Consider the following 20,276-nt stretch of genomic DNA (forward strand, 5'->3'; position numbering starts at 1 on the left):
TTCTCAGAAAAAGAGAAGAGAGTGTATCACTCATTATTGCCTAAATTGACATCATATTTTAAAAAATGACAGAGAAACTTGGAAATTTAGTACGGTTAATTAAGTGTCATATTCAATTTGATTTGAAATTCTCCTTTTATATTAATTATAGAAAAATTTTAAACCTAATCATGCGTATCATTTGTGTCATCCATATTTACAAAGAATATTCTCCTATTCTGCTGAGTGTGAACGAAACTAACCAAGAAAGTACATAGCTCAATTTTAAATATTTATTCAGTTTGTTTATTATTTTTAACTGATAAATTGTATGTATTTATAATGTATAACAATGTTTTAAAGCGTATATACACTGTGGACTGATGAACTCTAGCTAATTAATTTATGAATTATCTCACATAGTTTTTTTTTTTTTTTTTTTGAGATGGAGTCTTGCTCTGTCGCCCAGGCTGGAGTGCATTGGCGCCATCTTGGAGCCTCCTGGATTCAAGTGATTCTCCTGCCTCAGCCTCCCGAGTAGCTAGAACTAAGGCATGCACCACCACGCCCTGCTAATTTTTGTCTTTTTAGTAGAGACGGGGTTTCACCATGTTGGCCAGGTTGCTCTCGAATTCCTGACCTCAAGTGATCCGCCCACCTCGGCCTCTCAAAGTGCTGGGATTACAGGTGTGAGCCACTGTGCCTGGCCTAGTTATCATTTTTGTGGTGAGAGTAATACTTAATATACATTATCTTAGCATTTTTCAAGAATACAATATATTATTATTATTAATTATAGTCACCGTGTTATAGAACAGAGCTCGCAAATTTATTCCTGAGGTCTAACTGAAGTTTTGTAGCCTTTGATCAATAAACAAAGAACATGTGGCATATAAACATAACAGAATACTACTCAGCCATTAAAAAAGTGTAAAAGCCTGTCATTTGCAACAACATGGATAAACCTGGAAGAACGTTAGCATTCAGAGTTACGTTAAACTATGCTTTGACCAACAGCTCCTCAAATACCTGCCAAGCATCCCAGCCTCTGAGAACCACCATTCTCGACTTCTTTAGATTCCACATATGAGTGAGATCATGCAGTACTTGTATTTCTGTGACTGGTCAGCTGTTGGTCAAAGCACAGTTTAATGTAATTCTGAACGTTAGGGATAGGACAGGTAAGAATAAAGAAAACTACTGTCAAATGTTCTCAGGAAAAGCACATAATGCTTCTAAAAAATAGTGAACAAATATTTCTTAATAGCCTGCAGTTGTCATTTTTAAAAAATGTCCCATTTGTCTTAAACAATAAACTGTAGTTTTAGATGGAAAAACCTTTTGATACTATCAAACATTAAATATATGCAAGAAATCATTAGTTAATAAAAACAAAAGAAGTTCAAATAAGTAATCCAAGTTAACCTTTTTTTGGTATAATTTTATTCTATCCATACAGTGGAGTATTATCAAATGAGTAACTAACCTGGTTAGAGACTAAATTAATTATGAAATACATTCAATTTAGAATGAGTAATAAAAGTTTGCGCATACCACAGAAAAATGTCAGGAATTCACATAAAAATTCTACCTTTCAGTTAAAAAAATACTAGATTGAGGTATAATTGACCTACAATAGACTGCGACTATTTAAAGTGTGTAATTTGATAGGTTTATACGCCTGTGAAATCCCCACAATCACCAAGATAATGAATACATCCATCATCTGCAAACCTTTCCTATGGCCCTTGGTATTTATTTTTCCATCTCTCACTCTCTCCACCTCAAGCAACCACCAGTCTACTTTCTGTCATGACACATTACTCTACCTTTCCTAGAATGTCATCTAAATTCAATTAAACAACATACATTTATTATTTGCTTTGGAAGCTTCATTCATAATGAGATGTGTATTTTGAGGTCATCTCTTTTAACGGCTGAGCATTACTCCATTGTATATACCATGTTTACTCCATTCTTAAGTTGACATACGTTTGAGTTGCTCTTAGATTTGCATTATTATAATTAAAGCTGCTATGAGCATGTGTGTACATTTGTAGACATTCTTTATATGGACATATGCTTTCATTTCTCTTGAATATCTAGAAATGGAATGACTGGCTCATATGGTAGCAAATAGTTCACTTATGCAACTGCCAAACTTTTTCAAAAAGCTCCATTTTCTTCTGAAGTGTATGAGAGTTCCATTTCTTTCTCATCTTAGCCAATACCTGGTATGGTTAGCGTTTTTAGTTTTAGGCATTTTATTAGGTGTGTCCCTACTTAAATTTCCTCTGACATTATCAATTTTCTTCAACACTTTTAACAAGTCTCAATGATTAACAATCACTCACCAACAAATTCTAACTCACACTTTGAGGCAGGTTGAGATTTAATCCTTCCTTTATGTTTAAGAATTACAAAAGTGGCTGGAGCGGTGGCTCACGCCTGTAATCCCAGCACTTTGGAAGGCCAAGGTGGGTGGCTCTCCTGAGGTCAGGAGTTCGAGATCAGACTGGCCAATATGGTGAAAACCCGTCTCTACTAAAACTACAAAAATTAGCTGGGCGTGGTGGCATGTGCCTGTAATCCATTTCAAAAAAATATAACATGTAGTTCTGAGATGTTCCCTTCATCCTTCCTGGCACACATACAGACACATATCATATAACCCAGTAGGTATGAATTTTCTCCTCCACAAACCTTCAGGTGATTCTTAAGACCAGTCTGCTTACTAATTAATAACAGTGGCTTTTTTTTTTTTTCTTCCAATTTTCCATTGACTCTACCTACTTAGAGTTGGGACATTGTCCCAACTCTAAGCAAAATTCCATCTCAAAAAAAAAAAAATTACAAAAGACTCTTACTTTAAAAAAAAAATCAATACATTTTAGAAAATATTTTCAGAAGTATGATTCAACAAATAAAAATAAGCTGCATGATTGTTTTAAAATTCAAGGCTTGTAATGCATTTCATTCTTTTTGATATGTACAATTTCATGAAAAGAGTGATATTATTGGAAGATAATAAGGAAATTGTGGCTGAGAAGGATTAAAAACTTGCCCAAAGTTTCAGTAGCAAGGGATGTAAGACTACAAACCAAACTGTTCTATTATTACTGTGGATGTATGAGAACAACACTCAAACTTGTGGAAAGAGCATTGTTCACTATTGGATTATAAGAAACAAATAATTTCCTTTATCTAATATATACTACATTTTAAATGTATGTAAGTGAAGGTTGAAAAAAAATGGAAAAACTATAGGATAGCCATGGAAAGAGAGTGTTAAAATCAAAATCCATTTTGGAGAGTATTTAATCTCCAAAAGGCAACTGAAACAGATATGCAGATGCTTAAAATTAGTAACAGGATATAAATCCAAGATAGTTTTTCTCAGAGGAATAAGCAAGCTGATACTTACTTCATAAATCTTTTGAACAGCAAAATATACAAAAATAATATAGGGTGTATTTATAATGCCTTTTTTGAATTTATTTTACTAATACAGCCTTTTTAAGTTCACAATTTTCAAATGTTTTTCACAACAGTTGTGAAAGTTCTACTACATACCGTTAACAGAGTGTGGTGATGGAAGGGGAGGAAGATAGGTGATAAAGAAACAAAACAAATAAAGTTGACCTTAGAATTCAGGGGCTCAGATTTCAATCTCCAAGAATGATTATTTGAGCTCTTTCCTTCTCAGGATATCAATATATAGTATTCTTTTATGTCCAGGACCATCACAGCATTCAACAACATATTTCATCTATATGATAAGGTAGTTTGAAATTCTTAAAATAGGCTTCCAGAAGGGATGAAAAAGCTGGTTAAATAATTAAGCAATTGTTACTTACTAAAACCAATTCAAGAGTAAAGCAGAGCCGCTGTTGTTTGCATTTTAAATTTTGAATTATTTATAATTCCTCCACAAAAATGTAAAAGGAATATTTCCACATTTGCTTAGATTTGGGGGACAGACAGCTCAATATTTATGATGCCAGATTATTCAAGGGGAAATTTGTCAAATGTTTCAGTCGATTGTTCTTTTCTCTGATGTAGAAATGTACAGAAAAGAAAAACTAGGAAGAACTTCCTAAAGCAAATGAAAGATAATGCTTATTCTCTTAGTTCTTAGTTCTCCAGGAAAAGAAGGGAGGGGGGTTGGGGAAGCTCAGAATTCAAGGAAGTGTTTGCGGAAGTCATTCCTCAGCCTCCTGAAGACATTTCCTGCTGGAGAGATGGGGAGCATCGATCAGCCAGTGTTATCTGAGCCAATCTGTTTACATCAGATTGTAAATCATCTCAGTGTATCTGAGCCCTGGACCCCTCTGAGATCTCCAGTTCAAACTATAGACATTATCCATTTACAGGCTTTTCTTTCTTTCTTTTTTTTTAAATGAAATAAAAACCCTATGCATTTCAGAAAGAAAAAAATGTGTTTACACAACCAAATGATTTCACATCTGGTGAAATTCAAGCTGCCATTCTGCAAAAACAACTCTAAAGTGTACTGCTCAGAAAATAGTGCAATGCCTTTTAAAAGACCACTGGAGTATACACTGATATACACTGCACATTTCAGGATTTTAATGGATGGTTTAATTCCTGAACACTTCTTTTTATTTGTGTCTCTGATAAATAAGCTTGTTACAATTATTTTTGTGAGATGAAATTATGAAATTGCTGTGAAATATTTATAATATATTAAAATCTAAATGTTATGGTTCTTATTAGAATTTTTGATAATTATTGCAATGATGTATTTAGAAAGAATAGGAATCTCATGATAATATATCAAGTAGATACCTGGGAAGATAGCACACAGTAGAAATAAAATAGATTTGTTTGTTGATTTGGGTTGATTTCATTAGGAGAAATCCATTTAGAGAACTGATTCACTTTGGAAGTAATGCCTATTTGGTATGATTAAAGAACATCACAGTGACAACAAAACAGAAAAAAAAAAAGAAATTATGTAATATGTGTTCATAAATATAAGGAAAAACCTTATATTTAGAATCAGTGAGCCTGATTTAAATTTGTTTTCCTTTATTATCTTCATAACATTGAGTGTCCTGCTTATAGGTAAAATATTTCTAGAATCTGTGGCAAATTTCACACCTATAAATTCCCACAAACTGACAGCTACATGGAAGAAACCATCTTTATATCAGGTTACAAGAGCAACAAATGTTTTGTCTCCTTCAACATGTTACATTATTATATTGTAGTACTTGTAAGGAGTTGTTTTTTCCCATTAAAAATGTATGTACTCATTAATTGGTAAAGTAGAAGTTGTACAATTTTTGTTTACAATGTAAAGAGCATCATACTAAGAAAAATAACAATTCCAAGGATAAATAAAAACTAACAAATCAAGTAACTCCACCTTAAAAAAAAAAAAAAAGTAGGGACTTCGAGGACAAAATCTAAATCATTCATGCAGGAAAAATGTGCACATTTACTTTTGTGAAAAATGCATACGTTTTAGTCTATGAAACTAAATTTTGATTTTCAGAATGAGCCACCAGAAGACTTTCACCTTACATTTCTTTTACTCATTCATTCATTCAACAAATTCTCCTGGACACCTGTGATGCACTTAGTACTATGCAAATTAGTCTGGAAATGGCAGTAAGCAAAGTAAAGTTATATTACTCATGGAGAGAAATGGATGGTGAAAAGTTCTACTAAAAAAAAAGAAAGTGGGGTCAGGCAAGGTATTGAAGTGTTCTGGGAGGTCCTCTCTGATAAAATGAGGCTTGAAAGGAAACTGAAATGCAGTGGAAAAGTAAGCATGTTATTAACATTTGTCTCTGAATCTATTACCAATATTGAACATCTTGGACTTATCTTCTGCAATATTAAACTGGAAATTGATAAGATGATAAAACAATGAAATTCCATAGCTATTTCATGTTATCCTGCATTTTTCACTAGAATTGTTATATAACAATCAGGTCTATTCCCAATCCTCATTAGGGAAAAGAATTGAACAATATTCAAAGTTTTCTGTTTGTACTACATTTTAGAGAAGAACAATATTTAAATCTGAAGTGGTATCTCTAGGATATACTTCCTGATGAATATGCAGCTACAACTTTTCATAGGGACATTTTCCCAACTTTAAGTTGGTAGAGTCAATGGAAAATTGAAAAAAAATTTCCACTGTTATTAATTAGTAAGCAGAGTGGTTTTAAGAATCACCCGAAGGTTTGTGGAGGGGAAAATTCATACCTACTGGGTTATATGATATGTGACTCTGTGTGTGCCAGGAAGGATGAAGGGAACATCTCAGAACTACAAGCTTATAATAAACTTAAAATCTGAGTTATATTGTACACATAGTAAATAATTTTAAGAACTAATCCCTGTGAGGCTGGGTGCAGTGGCCCACACCTATAATCCAAGCACTTTGGGAGGCCAAGGTGGGAAGATGGCTTGAGCTCAGGAGTTGGAGACCAGCCTGGGCAACATGGTGAAACCCTGTCTCTACAAAAAATACGAATGAAAATAAATAGCCAAGCATGGTGGCATGTGTCTGTAGTTCCAGCTACTCGGGTGGCTAAAGTGGGAGGATCACTTTTAGCCTAGAAGGTTGAGGCTGCAGTGAGCCGTGATAGCACCACTGAACTCCAACCTGCGTTACAGAGTGAGACTTGGTCTCAAAAAACAAAAATAAATACATAAATAAAATAAATTAAGCACCATGAATAAAGAAGGTCTAATGGTGAAGTTTGTGGAAGTCTGTATTAGACGAAGATAATTTAAAAATGTATGAGGTTGAGAAATATGTCTCTTTTTACAAGTTTATTAGACAACAATTTCATGAGTATACCACTTTCAAATTCTGATAGCAGAAGCATTTAAAGAAATGGATTGTGCCAAGAAAATTGCCTGAACTTTTTATTATGGCTGTATATAATAATGATCACAACACAGTAGTAGAAATAAAGATAAATTCTAAATCTAATATGTAGATGCAACTCTGAATCATGTCTAAACTGCTGTGAATTTAAATAGTGCTCCTTTGAACCATATTTAACTGTTGTTGAACTTGCTTAATTTTTTTTACATAACTGTCTAATTGACAGTCTAATATGGTGCACACCAGGACCCAAACAGGCCTTGTCTTAGGCCCTGAAGGGTAAAGGTTTTGCATCACTTCCAGATTTTCAATTAGATCCTAATTATAACATGCCTCATTTAAAGCTACAGGACTCCCAACCCTGTCAACACTACTGGACCATAGCATGTCCGTCTTAATTAGATCTGATTAGTTCTGGGCCCAGCTCATATTGTGCACCCTGACTCTGTTAAAAGCTTCTCATCTGGTTGGCAGCTGCTAGTATGGAAGAAGCTTATTTATCATGCTGCAAGAAAGTGTGCACCTTCACCTTCCTCTCCTGGGACTAGGGGCCTTTTTATATCCCATAGCTCCATGTGATCAGCCAAATAATGAACCTCACTTATCACTGGCAGTAGAATAAAGCTGAGAACGGAAGCCTAAGCTGCTGAGGGGCTACTTCTTGAAGTGCTGTGAGCTTGCTCCATTCTACCATCCAATATAACGCTACATGGCCATTTTAAGTTTTTCAGAAATGATTTATTCATTCCTTACTTTCTGTAAGTAGGGTGGTTTAGTTAACGACTTATTGTATACCTCAAAATAGCTCGAAAATATTTGAGATGTTCCCCAAAGAAATGATAAATGCTTGAGTTGATGTGTATCCTAAAATACCCTGATTTGATCATTACACATTGCATGTATCAAAATATCACAGGTATCCCTTAAATATATACAATAATTTTACGTTTAAAATGTTTTTAAAATAAAAAAAATTTAAAGTAAGTTTGTATTTCAAGAAGGCTACATGAAACCATAGTTGTAACGCATTTTCTGAAATCCATTTTCAAATATCACTAGTAAGTGTTATCAATTTCATTAACATGAAAGAACACAATTTGAAACACTTGCCAGAAGTGTATGGTGACATCCATTGTGGTTTTCTCTCTTTGCCATTTACATTTGTTTCCAGAAAACTCCAGACGAAAATATCAGGATTGATTTTCTTTTTTCTTTATTTGATACGTCAAGCGTGCTTCATGACTAATGGCTCATAAGCGTCCTCATTTACTTTGCTTAGTATCTGGACAGCATTTTGACAATGGTTGAATTAATACTGGGCATTGACATCTTTATTTACACTTAATGGAACTTCTTTAGTTGTGAGTAGTAGCTGAGGGATATCAGATTTACTGGGATCAACAAAAAGACCTGCCTTCATATTTTACCCTCTTCTAAGCTAGTAAACTGGGAGGTGTGAGGAGGTATTCCAGAAAGGGCTTAAACTATTCCGTAAGGTTTGAAGCAATATTCTGTATCATAATATTAAAAAGTATACAATACATTGTATATGTAAAGAAAACAAAATGTGAAATTTAAAATTCCATTTTATATTTGTGACTCTGAATTTCTAATTTAAATTCTTATAAATTTAGAAATAAAGTGTGTTTGGTGATTTCCACTAAATGAAGTTAAGTTGTTTCTTTTTATAAAGCTGTTTTTTCCGCCATCATACTATAAGCATGCTGTCAGGTTAATCAGGCAGATGAGCACAGATAGAGATCTAGGCCCTATAGATGGATTATCTGAGTAGCTGGTTGAGGAAGACAACTAGTAGAGCATTAAGATTTTATCATTTGTATGCTTTTTTCTCCAGAGATGTGGCCTCCAGCAATAACGCTAGCAACATATATTGTGTATTTGCTAGATTCAGCTTTTAAAGTGTTTTACATACATTAACTTAATCAGCATAGCAAATCTACAAGGTACGGTCCTACCCAGTATTAAAATATTGCTACACTCCAGGGCTATATAGCTAGCCAACTATTATTTGTACATACTATCTCAAGAGATACTCTCTTTTAATCCTGTGGTTTAAAGAAAGCCACCCCAAAGTGTCTACGGATCTCTATATCCATGCCAGACCTTTTAGCTTCACTCCAGATCCATTTATCCAAATCTGAACTCCCCTCACATACTTAAATCAAATTCCAGACATATTTCTGGCACCTTAACTCTTTGCTAACACTCACCCCCAAAACTCCAGTCCCTCCAAGTTTGATTTGGAAAATATAAATGTTACTAGTATGTTCTGTAAACTTTATTTACAAAATATTTCTCAAATCCAACTACTTCTCCCTATTTTCTTTGATTCAATGAAGGTTCAAACAATCTTCATCACCCACTTGCACTAATGCAATACCCTTCTCAACATTCTGCTCTCAAGTCACCTGTGACCTAAAAGAGGTGTTTTCTGATCGCCACATCTGGATGTAGAGCACATCATGACCTTCTTCAATCTGTCTGTCTGTTTTCCTTACTTCAAAGAAAGAATTCCCACCAGGGGTTCTGTCATTTGTGTACTAGTATAGGTGTTCATTGTCAATCTTCCCAAAGGAATATCAAATTTTGAGATCAATTCCAGAGCCCAGAGCAACTACTGAGAGATAATAATTGCTTAAGCATGATTTGCTGAATAAATGTATGAATAAAGAGATGTTATATTGAAAAGTATAACTCTCCTTCCAAGATAAGGTACTATACTTACCCCAAGTTTCTTCTTGTAAATAGACCTATCCCGGTGGAATTTGGACCTAACCATGAAGCAATGCTTTAGATGTCTTTGGGCCTCTCTGAACTTGAAGTAGGAGTAATTTAGATTCATGTTGATACACTGACAACTCAACCAGTTCTGAAGTTCACCACACATGTGTTTGTAAAATTACATCCATTCATTCATTCATTTATACATTTAACATGTTTTTGTAACTGTGCTAACTTGGATGAAAAAAAAAGAACAGATTACTTGTCCTTAAGTTTTATCCTCTTTGAGTCTCTAATTCAGCATATTAGATATTAAAATAAATGTATACATGCATACATACACCTATATACATACATAATAGAGATGAGACAAAAGTCATTATTAGCTCAATGTTGCCATTTACATCCCCCAAAACTCTGGCATAATTTTTAAAAATTATAATATATCCTAAAAATTCTGGTGTATTTCAAATGTAGTAGTAGAAAAAAAATCATATAAAGAGCAAAGAACATTCGAGAGAGATTTTAAAATATTGGCAGAAAAAGATACCAATCCTGCTTATGCCTTTCCCTGGGCAATTTGACAAGAACCCAGATTTAAAAGTCCCACCCTATTTCACAAACTTTTATCCCTACTTTTAGTGTGAACCCCCTTGCACGATTAAGACTGATGGATTGTCTACAGAAAGGGATTTACTGTATGAAGCCAAGAAAATTGTATTATTTCCTTCAATGCTTTTAGAAGTTCTCTTCTAAAACTTTAGAAATTCGTTCCTTATGTTTTTCAAATAGAAAAGACAGATTCTAGTATTTCTTAATATCTGATCTCACCATAAACAGAATGATTATATATTGATCTTTCAATTATGAGTCATGTGCAAAGAGATAGAAAGAATCCTACGGTCGTTGTGTAGATGAAACAGTCCTCTCCCTTAGCCCTATTTTGCTGAATTCTGACAGCCCAATTCATACATAGGTGGGAAATAGGCCCCTGAGAAAACTCATTTCACCTGTTGTTAAGTTACTACACAGTTAAAGGGAAGGAGATGAATAAGAATGATTAAAAAAGGCTTTTATGCTATATCGTCTGCAATATGCATTTATAAATCATATAGTAGCTATGTAAAAGTACTTCTGAAAACTAGACACTTGAGGCAAGCAATAAAGATAAAGGAAGGAATACATGAAGGTATAGAGTGTGTCAAACTCAGCAGCTTAGGCATTATTTATGAAGATGTTATTCCTTTTGTTTGTCTTTTTTTGACCTAAAATTAGGAAGAGATACAGCCTAAAGTTCAGGTTTTAAGCTGACACTATAGAGATTGTCCTTCTGTGATTTCTTGATTCTATCTACGTCTCATGTTCCTCCTTTAAAGGTTGAAAAAGGAAGACATAACATCTTTACTTGGATTTTGTTCTTCTCTCACCTCAAACATACATTTTATGTTTTATTGTTAATTTTCAAAATAGAAGTATACATTTTCAATAAAAAACCTGATGTAAGACTGATATTGTTTGGCTGTGCCCCCACCCAAATCACATCTTGAACTGCAGTTCCCATAATCCCCATGTGTCACGGGAGAGACCCTATGGGAGATCATTGGATCATGGGGAAGGTGACCCTCATGCTGTTCTTGTGACAGTGAGTGAGTTCTCATGAGATCTGATGGTTTCATAAGGGGCTTTTCCCCCTTTTGCTCAGCACTTCTCCTTTCTGCCACATGTGAAGGAGGACATGTTTGCTTCTCCTTCTGCAATGATTACAAGTTTCCTGAGACCTGCCCAGCCATGCTCAACTGTGAGTCAATTAAGCCTCTTTTCTTTATAAATGATCCAGTCTTGGGTATGTCTTTAAGCAGTGTGAGAATGGACTAAAACAAACACTAAAAATTCTGTTTATTCTTTCAACAAACACTGTTCGGCATGAGTTGTTATGCTCTCTTCTACAGCATACACTCTTCTAGGTGCTATAGCAGAGCAGCCCAGAAAACACGAAATTCCTGTTCTCACAAAGCATTCATTTTAGTAGAGGTGACTGTCATAATACAAGGCAAGCAAGTAAGTATACAGTGTGTTAGATAATGACAGCTGTTAAGGAGCAAAGTAAAATTAAATGGGAAAGAAGAATAGGAAATAATAGAGTTGGAGAGTGCAGTTTTAGAGTGCATAGTAAAGAAAGTTCTCACCAAAATGTCTTTGAATAAAAATGAGGACAGAAACGAAATGGGGAGCTGTCATATAGGCCCTTATGGTCATGGTAAGAATTTTGACTTCTAATCTGGGAATGATGGGTAGTTACAGGGTGGTTTTGACCAGAAGGATGGTGTGTAGTGACACATATTTAAACTAGATATTCTAGGCCAAGTACAGAGACTCACACCTGTAATCCCAGCACTTTAGGAGGCTGAGGTGGGAGGATCCCTTCAGGCCAGGAGTTCAGTACCAGCCTGGGCCACAAAGGGTGATCTCATCTTTATAAGAAAAATAAATGCATAAAAAGAAAGTTTTCATTAGATATTCCAGACTACTGTATTGAGGATATATTGAGCTGTAAGAACGAAAGCAGGAGACCATTTATGAGACTGATGAAATAAACCAGGCAAGAGATTATAGCGAAACAAATTAGAATAGAAGAAGTGGCAGTAGTGAAAATACTCAAACTCTGGATATCTTTTCAAAGTTAAGCAGACATAACTGACTGACAGAAAGTGCTGTATGAGAGAATGGGAAATAAAGGAGAGCAATAAAAGTGGGAATGAAAAATTAAGGGTGACTTGTTTATTTATTTATTTATTTATTTGCCACAGTGACAGGTAGAAACGAGTTTTGAGTTCTGAGATGAGAAATTACAGGGAGGGCAGGTAACAGAAACATTTTTTGATATATTAGATTCAAAGTATCTACCAGACTGCAAGTACAGATGTCAAGTAGATAGTTAGATATAAGAATCTGGATTTTTAAGGAGAGATTAAGGCAAAAAGATACACTTTTGGCAACTGCCAGCATACACATAGACTGCATTTCCAATTGTGAGTCTGGATTAGATATTCAAAAGGGTAATGATAGAGTCATCAGAGATCCATGGAATGAACCTGAAATACTCAAAGCTTTTGAAGTCTGGGGTAAACGAATGAGCTAACAAAGAAGCCCGAGATAGAGTTGTGAGAGAGTTGGAGAAAACCAGAGTCAAGTGGAACAAGCTTGCCCTTGAAATCCACTGTAATAACTGCACTTTACACACAACTCTAACCTCAATAGGGACAGGGATGTTTGACCCCACAGTGATTCAGAAGCAACCAGGTATAAAGGAATAGTCATCTAAGTATTTCAAGTAAGATGATGACTGAGACAAGTCTTTAGAGAAACTCTAAGATGAGACAGCCTAGCAATAAGAGCTTTGGTTTTCTTGAAAGGAGCAAATGTGTTAGAATAGTAGGGCAAACTCTGATTGGAGTAGGCTCAAGAATGGAAATACATAACTTAGAAACAGTAATGCACCACTCTTTTAAGGAGGTTGGCTAAAAGTGACAGTAACTAGAGAGATGTGGGTTCAAAGCAATATTTGTTTAAGATATAGGAAAAATATGACTGAAGCATACATTTAATGGGAATGGTTTTCAGAGTATTCCCAGAGAGAGAATGGGATCTGGTATAAAGGGCAGCTTTAGTGAGGAACATTAAAATTTAATCTTTAATTATAGGAGAGTCATTCAATTATGGTGGATGATAGGTAGGTAGACATGTGGATGAGGTCGGGGGAACTTTTGGAAGTTATTGTCTGGTTGTTTCTATGTTCTTAGAGATAAAGGCTGAGGATGGCATAAAGTAATGTAATCTTAGGTGTGAGAACTTATTAAGAAGTTGTCTGAAAGGTAGGGAGAATAAATGGATTAAGAAAAATATGATATAAATGTCAGATAGTACCAAGTGCCCAGCTGGGGTTATTAAGTATTTTACTCTTTCACTTATTTGCTTTTTTATATTTTGATTATTTTTTGCAAGATTATGCCACTCTGAAATCAAATATGTCAATGGCCATAAAGATTATCAAGAAGGCATCAGCTGTCCTCTAGATCATAGAATATTGTCATTATTTCAGAATATTAAACATTGTCATAGTTATCACTTCAGAATATTAAAGAACAAACAAGGGGAATAATAGTCATACACTGTCATTGCATGCTGCAAAACCAAATGCATCTGAACATACACATTTTTTTCACATACAAAACAACTTAGAACCTAAGTTTCTAAAAATGTGTTTTGTCTCTACAGTTGAATTAGAAATATTTTCCCATATGGATTAACTTCTCTCTTTATAGAGAATTGAGCAAATAAGAATTTCCATTTCCTAATGGCCAGAAGGTCACTTTCTGTATATGTGTATGTATTTATATTCATTTATTCTTGTTAAGAATGCCACCAATCTCCAGTTTAAGCCAAAACATATTATCAGAGTCACTCCTATTTTTAAAGTTTTCCTCAAGCAATATCACATAAATTCTCTTCCTATTTTCACAGCCTTCCTCCATCTGACCCTCATTTTCCTGTTTTAATAATTACCTCATGTGTAGATTTTGCAGTAATCTCTTTGCTCACTACCGCAGTTTCCATATCTCCATATTTTATTAAATTTTGCTTAACTACAAAATTATTTACTTATTTAATTATTAATTTATTTAATTAATAAAAATAACTTTTTCAAGTCAAGAAGTTGTAAACTATATAACCAGGGTAGACCCTCAATATATTTTCTAACTTTGGAATAGTCAATCAATTCCATGGAGAAACATATGTAATGTCTTAATCAGTTTACTTTGGTAACAAAGTACCACAGACCATGGACATACGAGCAACAGAAAATTATTTCTCACAGTTCTAGATAGTGGGAAATCCAAGGTCATGGTGCCAGCATGTTTGGATTCTGTTGAGATCCTCTTCTGAGTTAAAGAATGTCAGTTACTCATTGTACGCTTACAGGTGGAGTGGGCTAGAGAGCTGTGGGATCTCTCTTATGTGGGTGCGAATCCCATTCGTGAGGACTCCACCTTCACGACCTAATCACTTCACAAAGGCCCCATGATTTTTGTTTGTTTGTTTCAGGGTCTTGCTCTGTCATGCAGCCTGGAGTTCAGTGGCACAATCACAGCTTACTGCAGCCTTGACCTACTGGGCTCAAGTCATCCTCCCATCTCAGCCCCTGACTAGCTGGTGCTACAGTTGTGTACCATCATGCCCAGATAATTTTTGTGTTTTTTTGGCAGAGATGGAGTTTTTCCATGTTGCCCAGGCTGGCCTTGAACTCCTGGGCTCAAAGGATACTGTACCTTCGGCTTCCCAAAGATCTGAGTGTCACATCTTTAATACCATCACATTGTGGGTTAGGATTTCAACATATGAATGTTGGAATTCAGTCCATAAGAAATATTTTAAAGACTACACTGATTATATTTTAAACAGAAGGCTCTACTTAGGCAAACCTACATTAAATTATTAAGGCTTAATGTTTGTCTTATCTCAGAGTGGATGTAAACAAATTTTAAATGAATCAGAGATAAGTATTTAATTTTAGATGCTGTGCACACTTTATATTTAATCTTTATGAAATTTAAGCTAGACTATTGAATTTGGTTACGCTTATCACCTCCTATATACTTGGAATTTTGAAGCTGAGGATTGAAATTCTCTATGTAAAGCCATAATGAAAATAAAGGTAGTTGAAGGAGTTGATTAAGCTAAACTTAAGTATTATTCCCCCAATATAATATGTAAGTACCAGTTAAATTCTAGCATCTAAAGGAGGAACATCTAGAATCTTTTCCTTTGTCACTGCCCGATGCACAATAAATAATCCTCACTGTAATGCTTCAGTTGCAGGTCAGTTTGTAAGGTTAATTTAAGGGGGCACTGATTTAAGGGGGCACTGAATAAATGCAGCTTTTTTTTTTTTCTTGAGTTCAATCACGTCAAAAATTGTAAAGTATTGCTAGTGTGTTTTTGCTAGAGGGGTATTTACATTTGGAAATTTTTATGCACACCTTTTCCTATGAATTTAGATTATCCTTAAAATGTCTAAGTGATTTGTAACAATAATAGCCAACATTCATTGGACACTTTGTAGCAGGCATGTTCCAAGTATTTTATACTTGCCATATGTTGTGCTCTGATTGCTTTTATTTGTGATAGTATCATCTTTGGCTTAGATAACTTAGCAGTTTAGATGTGCAATAGGATACTATATATGTACACACTCAATACAAACTCAATACACAGTAGTTCCTTTTCCTCTTAGTCATTTATTCAAAGTTACAGACTGCAATCCAGCAAGAATTGCAAGAGGATGAAGTCTGAGGTTTCCTTCTTTGAAAGCAAAACACTATTGTGATAGCCTAGAATGATATGAACCCTATAATAAGCAAATTTGGCGACAAGGACAATTCTATTCTAGCTTAAACTGCAGTTTTGTTTCTACAAGTAGGATTGATTCCTTTTTCACAGGCCGATCAAAGCAGAGAAAGGAGAAGGACTAGATATTTGGGATTGCTCTCTTTAAAATGCATGGGTCCATGTCCATAAATATACCAAAACCAAGCACATAACTTGGGTATAATATGGTAGATTAACTATATACATTATTGCTCACAGTTATTAGTTGAGGCCAGTAGTTTCAAATTTTAGTAGGTATGAGAATCACCCAGATTTTGAGCTCTACATCTAAAATTTCTGATTCAGCATGATTGGCTCTGGAAATCAAGCACTTACATTTTTAAGAGATTCTAAAATGCTACTAATTCTACTAGTCCAGGGATTACAATCTCAAACCCACTGGTTTAGATAATTTGCATAGAATTTGAACTAATAGCTGCTGTGGCTTTTCTTTACTTAAACAAATTACGCTATCAATCAGACTTAACCTAGGTGCTCAGGTGGTTTCTGTATAGACCACACAAACTCCTTGGTATCAGGTACTATGGTAATACAAATAGTATATACACAGTCGTCTTTCTGAAGAAGCATTCAGGTTAAAGGAGGGCAAAATCTAATTTTCAGATTTAAATGGAGAGTCAACATATGCCATAATTGGAAACCGACAAGTATAAGTCAGTGTTTTAAATTCAATAAATATACTAAGCATTACGGGAGCATACATGAGAGGCAAGCAGCCCACTCTGGGAGGTCAAGAATGAAAGGATCTCGAAATGAGTCTTGGAGACTGTAAGATAAGGAGGCATCACATAGACTAGGTAAAGGGCCATAGACCCTAATACTGCTCCTGACAAACGCCTTACTTACTAGGAAAGAAAACTAGATGAGAGAATGCAAATGGGATCCTCACATGGGATTCCCTTCACTAGAAAATATAACTCGAAGTTTATTTCCTATTTGTGGACAGCAGGTTGGTAATAGCAACCATTTGGCCCCGTATTGGTTAGTCTGCCTGTTAGCTTTTTCTGAGCACTGTGTATTTTTTCTCTTCACATCCTTTCAGACAGCGGTTGACATCTAATAGGTATTCAACAAATCTTTCAGGAATGAAGAAATGGAAGAAAGGACACAAATAATTAGGCATACATTTCAAATTTGCATTGATTTGTTAATCTTTCAAATCCATACAAACTGGCTAATGAAATGCATAGGGAAAATTTTGGTTGCTTTGCTTTAGGATGTCCTTCAGTTATAATTTTAGAATTCTATTTTGTTATATTTTTAATATTATTAAAAAGAATGCTTACATGCTTCAAATTGTAGCTTTTTTTTTTTTTTGAGACAGAGTCTCACTCTGTCACCCAGGCTGGAGTGCGGTGGCACGATCTCGGCTCACCAAAAGCTCTGCCTCCTGGGTTCAAGCTATTCTTCTGCCTTAGTCCCACAAGTAGCTGGGACTACAGGCACGTGCCACCATGCCAGTTAATTTTTGTATTTTTAGTAGAGACGGGGTTTCATCATTTTGGCCAGAATGGTCTTAAAGTCTTGAGCTTAAGATCCACCTGCCTTGGCCTCCCAAAGTGCTGGGATTACAGGCATGAGGCACCGTGCCTCGCCTAAATTGTAACATTTTAATGGGAGTATAATGTCATTTTTGAGGTGATATATCTGCACTAATTTCCAGTTAAAATGATGACTTAAACTTATCATTAGCTTATTAAGCATTCATTTGCACAGAAAACTATCTATGCATGCGTGTGTTCATGCATGCATTTGATAATAATATCATCAATTCTGAAGCCAAATACAAATGGAGATTGTTAAATATCATTTGTAGAGGGACATAGTATCATACATAACTTTAAAATTATTCTACTCTTAATCAGTATAGAACTGATCATCATTTACTTGAGTTTATAAACTGACCATATCTTTCAATATTGTATACAAATATAAATTTATTCTTTATCACTATTTTTAGAATTAACTTTTAGGAAATGCAAGCTTTCCTTCCATTAGAAAAGCCAACAGGTGCTGGAGAGGATGTGGAGAAATAGGAACACTTTTACACTGTTGGTGGGATTGTAAACTAGTTCAACCATTATGGAAAACAGTATGGCGATTCCTCAAGGATCTAGAACTAGATGTACCATATGACCCAGCCATCCCATTACTGGGGATATACCCAAAGGATTATAAATCATGCTGCTATAAAGACACATGCACACGTATGTTTATTGCAGCACTATTCACAATAGCAAAGACTTGGAATCAACCCAAATGTCCATCAGTGACAGATTGGATTAAGAAAATGTGGCACATATACACCATGGAATACTATGCAGCCATAAAAAAGGATGAGTTTGCGTCCTTTGTAGGGACATGGATGCAGCTGGAAACCATCATTCTTAGCAAACTATCACAAGAACAGAAAACCAAACACCGCATGTTCTCACTCATAGGTGGGAACTGAACAATGAGATCACTTGGACTCAGGAAGGGGAACATCACACACCGGGGCCTATCATGGGGAGGGGGGAGGGGGGAGGGATTGCATTGGGAGTTATACCTGATGTAAATGACGAGTTGATGGGTGCAGCAGACCAACATGGCAGAAGTATACATATGTAACAAACCTGCACGTTATGCACATGTACCCTACAACTTAAAGTATAATAATAATAAATAAATTAAAAAAAAAAAAAAAAGATGAAAAAAAAATAAATAAATAAATAAAAGAAAAGCCCAGGTGTAACTGCAGTAGCCAGTCAGTTTTGCCCAGCAGTGGCAGTTTAAGTTGCAAATTACGCATTTTCCTTAACCCAGTAGTACAGATGTATGCCCCCCAAGTAGTGCTAATCTGTTTATTGCTTTAGTAAATCCTAAGCATTTGCTCAACTACCATAATTCTTTTGAGAAGACAAGTTCCTACAAAGACTGCACATGTGTACCAAGTGCAGTGGTCAAAAATAAGTTTTGTTTTGTTTTTTTTTAACTGTGAAATTTTAACAGATGCTGTCTAAATAATCAAATCAATAAAAAACCTAGTGGGTAGTTTAATGAAAAATCTTAACAAAAAATCCAGACACCCATGCTGTCCTTTCAAATTGACCTCACACTGGCCATAAGACTTTAGGTGAAGAACAATTTTGATGTGTCTGTGCTGTAATAATGCCTGTTCTACAATCTCAGGAAGACTAATGTGGAGAGTTTGGTAATGGAAAAGATTCAATAGTTCAACAAAAATTTATTTCGCATGTACTAACTGTGGGGCACTGAGTAGCCAACACCAAGTTAGAGAGAAGTTTTCTGGTCTCATAGAGATATAGAGACCACTCTTGCAAGGTTGATGTACAGAAATGGAATCATCAATATATAAATAAAATGACTTCAGCAAGTGATCAACACTGTCAGGTCTATAAATTGCATGTGACAAAGTGGGAAAGGGAGGAGGAGTGCAGCTACTTTAGATGAAGTCTTTGGGGAGTGACACTAAATTTGAAACCTCATGACAAGAGAGAGTTCTGCAAGAGATTACTTATCAGGAGAAACAAAAACAAAACAAAACAAACAGACAAAAATTGCTTGGAATGGATCTTGAGGTCTGGAAAGAGAGGGAAAGAGAAAGAGGTGGCCTCATAGCCAGTGCACAGTGAACTCAAGAGAGAACAGGCCAGGTTAAGGGCAGAATGGAAGTTAGAAGTATGTGCATGCAACACATTGTAGCCCAAGTGAAAACAGGAGAATGTCAACCATTGTTCAATAGGACTCCACATGGTTTAAAGCAAAGAGTTTTAAATTCTCATGCATGCTTTGAGAAAAGATAGTGTTTGGCATCCATGCAGAGAATGACTCTCAGGGAGACAAGAATACAAAGAGACCAGAGTGAAAAGTATAGTCTTCGAGTTGAGAGTTGATGGTTACTTCCAGGCGCAGTGGACATGCAGAGCATGGACAGAGTCAATAGTGGAAGGATTGAGAACCATTCTAGAGACAGAGTTGTTGAGACTGATTCTCAGATTACTTGGATTATCCCTCAGAGCACATATGTGAATTAAATGAGAATATATCAGTGTAAATTCTATAAACTCTAAACACTCAATCATAGTTATAAAGTTGTTATTATTATTACTTTGATTTATACAAAGGCAATTTTCACTTGAATGTGTAAATTTGGGCATTTTAATATTTTAAACTTTCTCCAGGCCAACAGGTCTCTACCTTGAACTTCTTGGAAAACTGCTTGAATATCCTGGTT

The 20,276-nt window shown here is 35.2% G+C and overlaps 1 protein-coding gene across 6 annotated transcripts in view; it reads right to left on the minus strand.

The window, feature by feature from the left end:
- The window catches only part of ROBO1 (roundabout guidance receptor 1), a 1,151,573-nt gene that overhangs the window by 682,097 nt on the left and 449,200 nt on the right, over positions 1-20,276 (minus strand). The gene's annotated exons all lie outside the window — the stretch shown is intronic.

The sequence above is a fragment of the Papio anubis genome, chromosome 2 (assembly GCF_008728515.1).
Source record: "Papio anubis isolate 15944 chromosome 2, Panubis1.0, whole genome shotgun sequence".
NCBI lineage: Eukaryota > Metazoa > Chordata > Mammalia > Primates > Cercopithecidae > Papio > Papio anubis.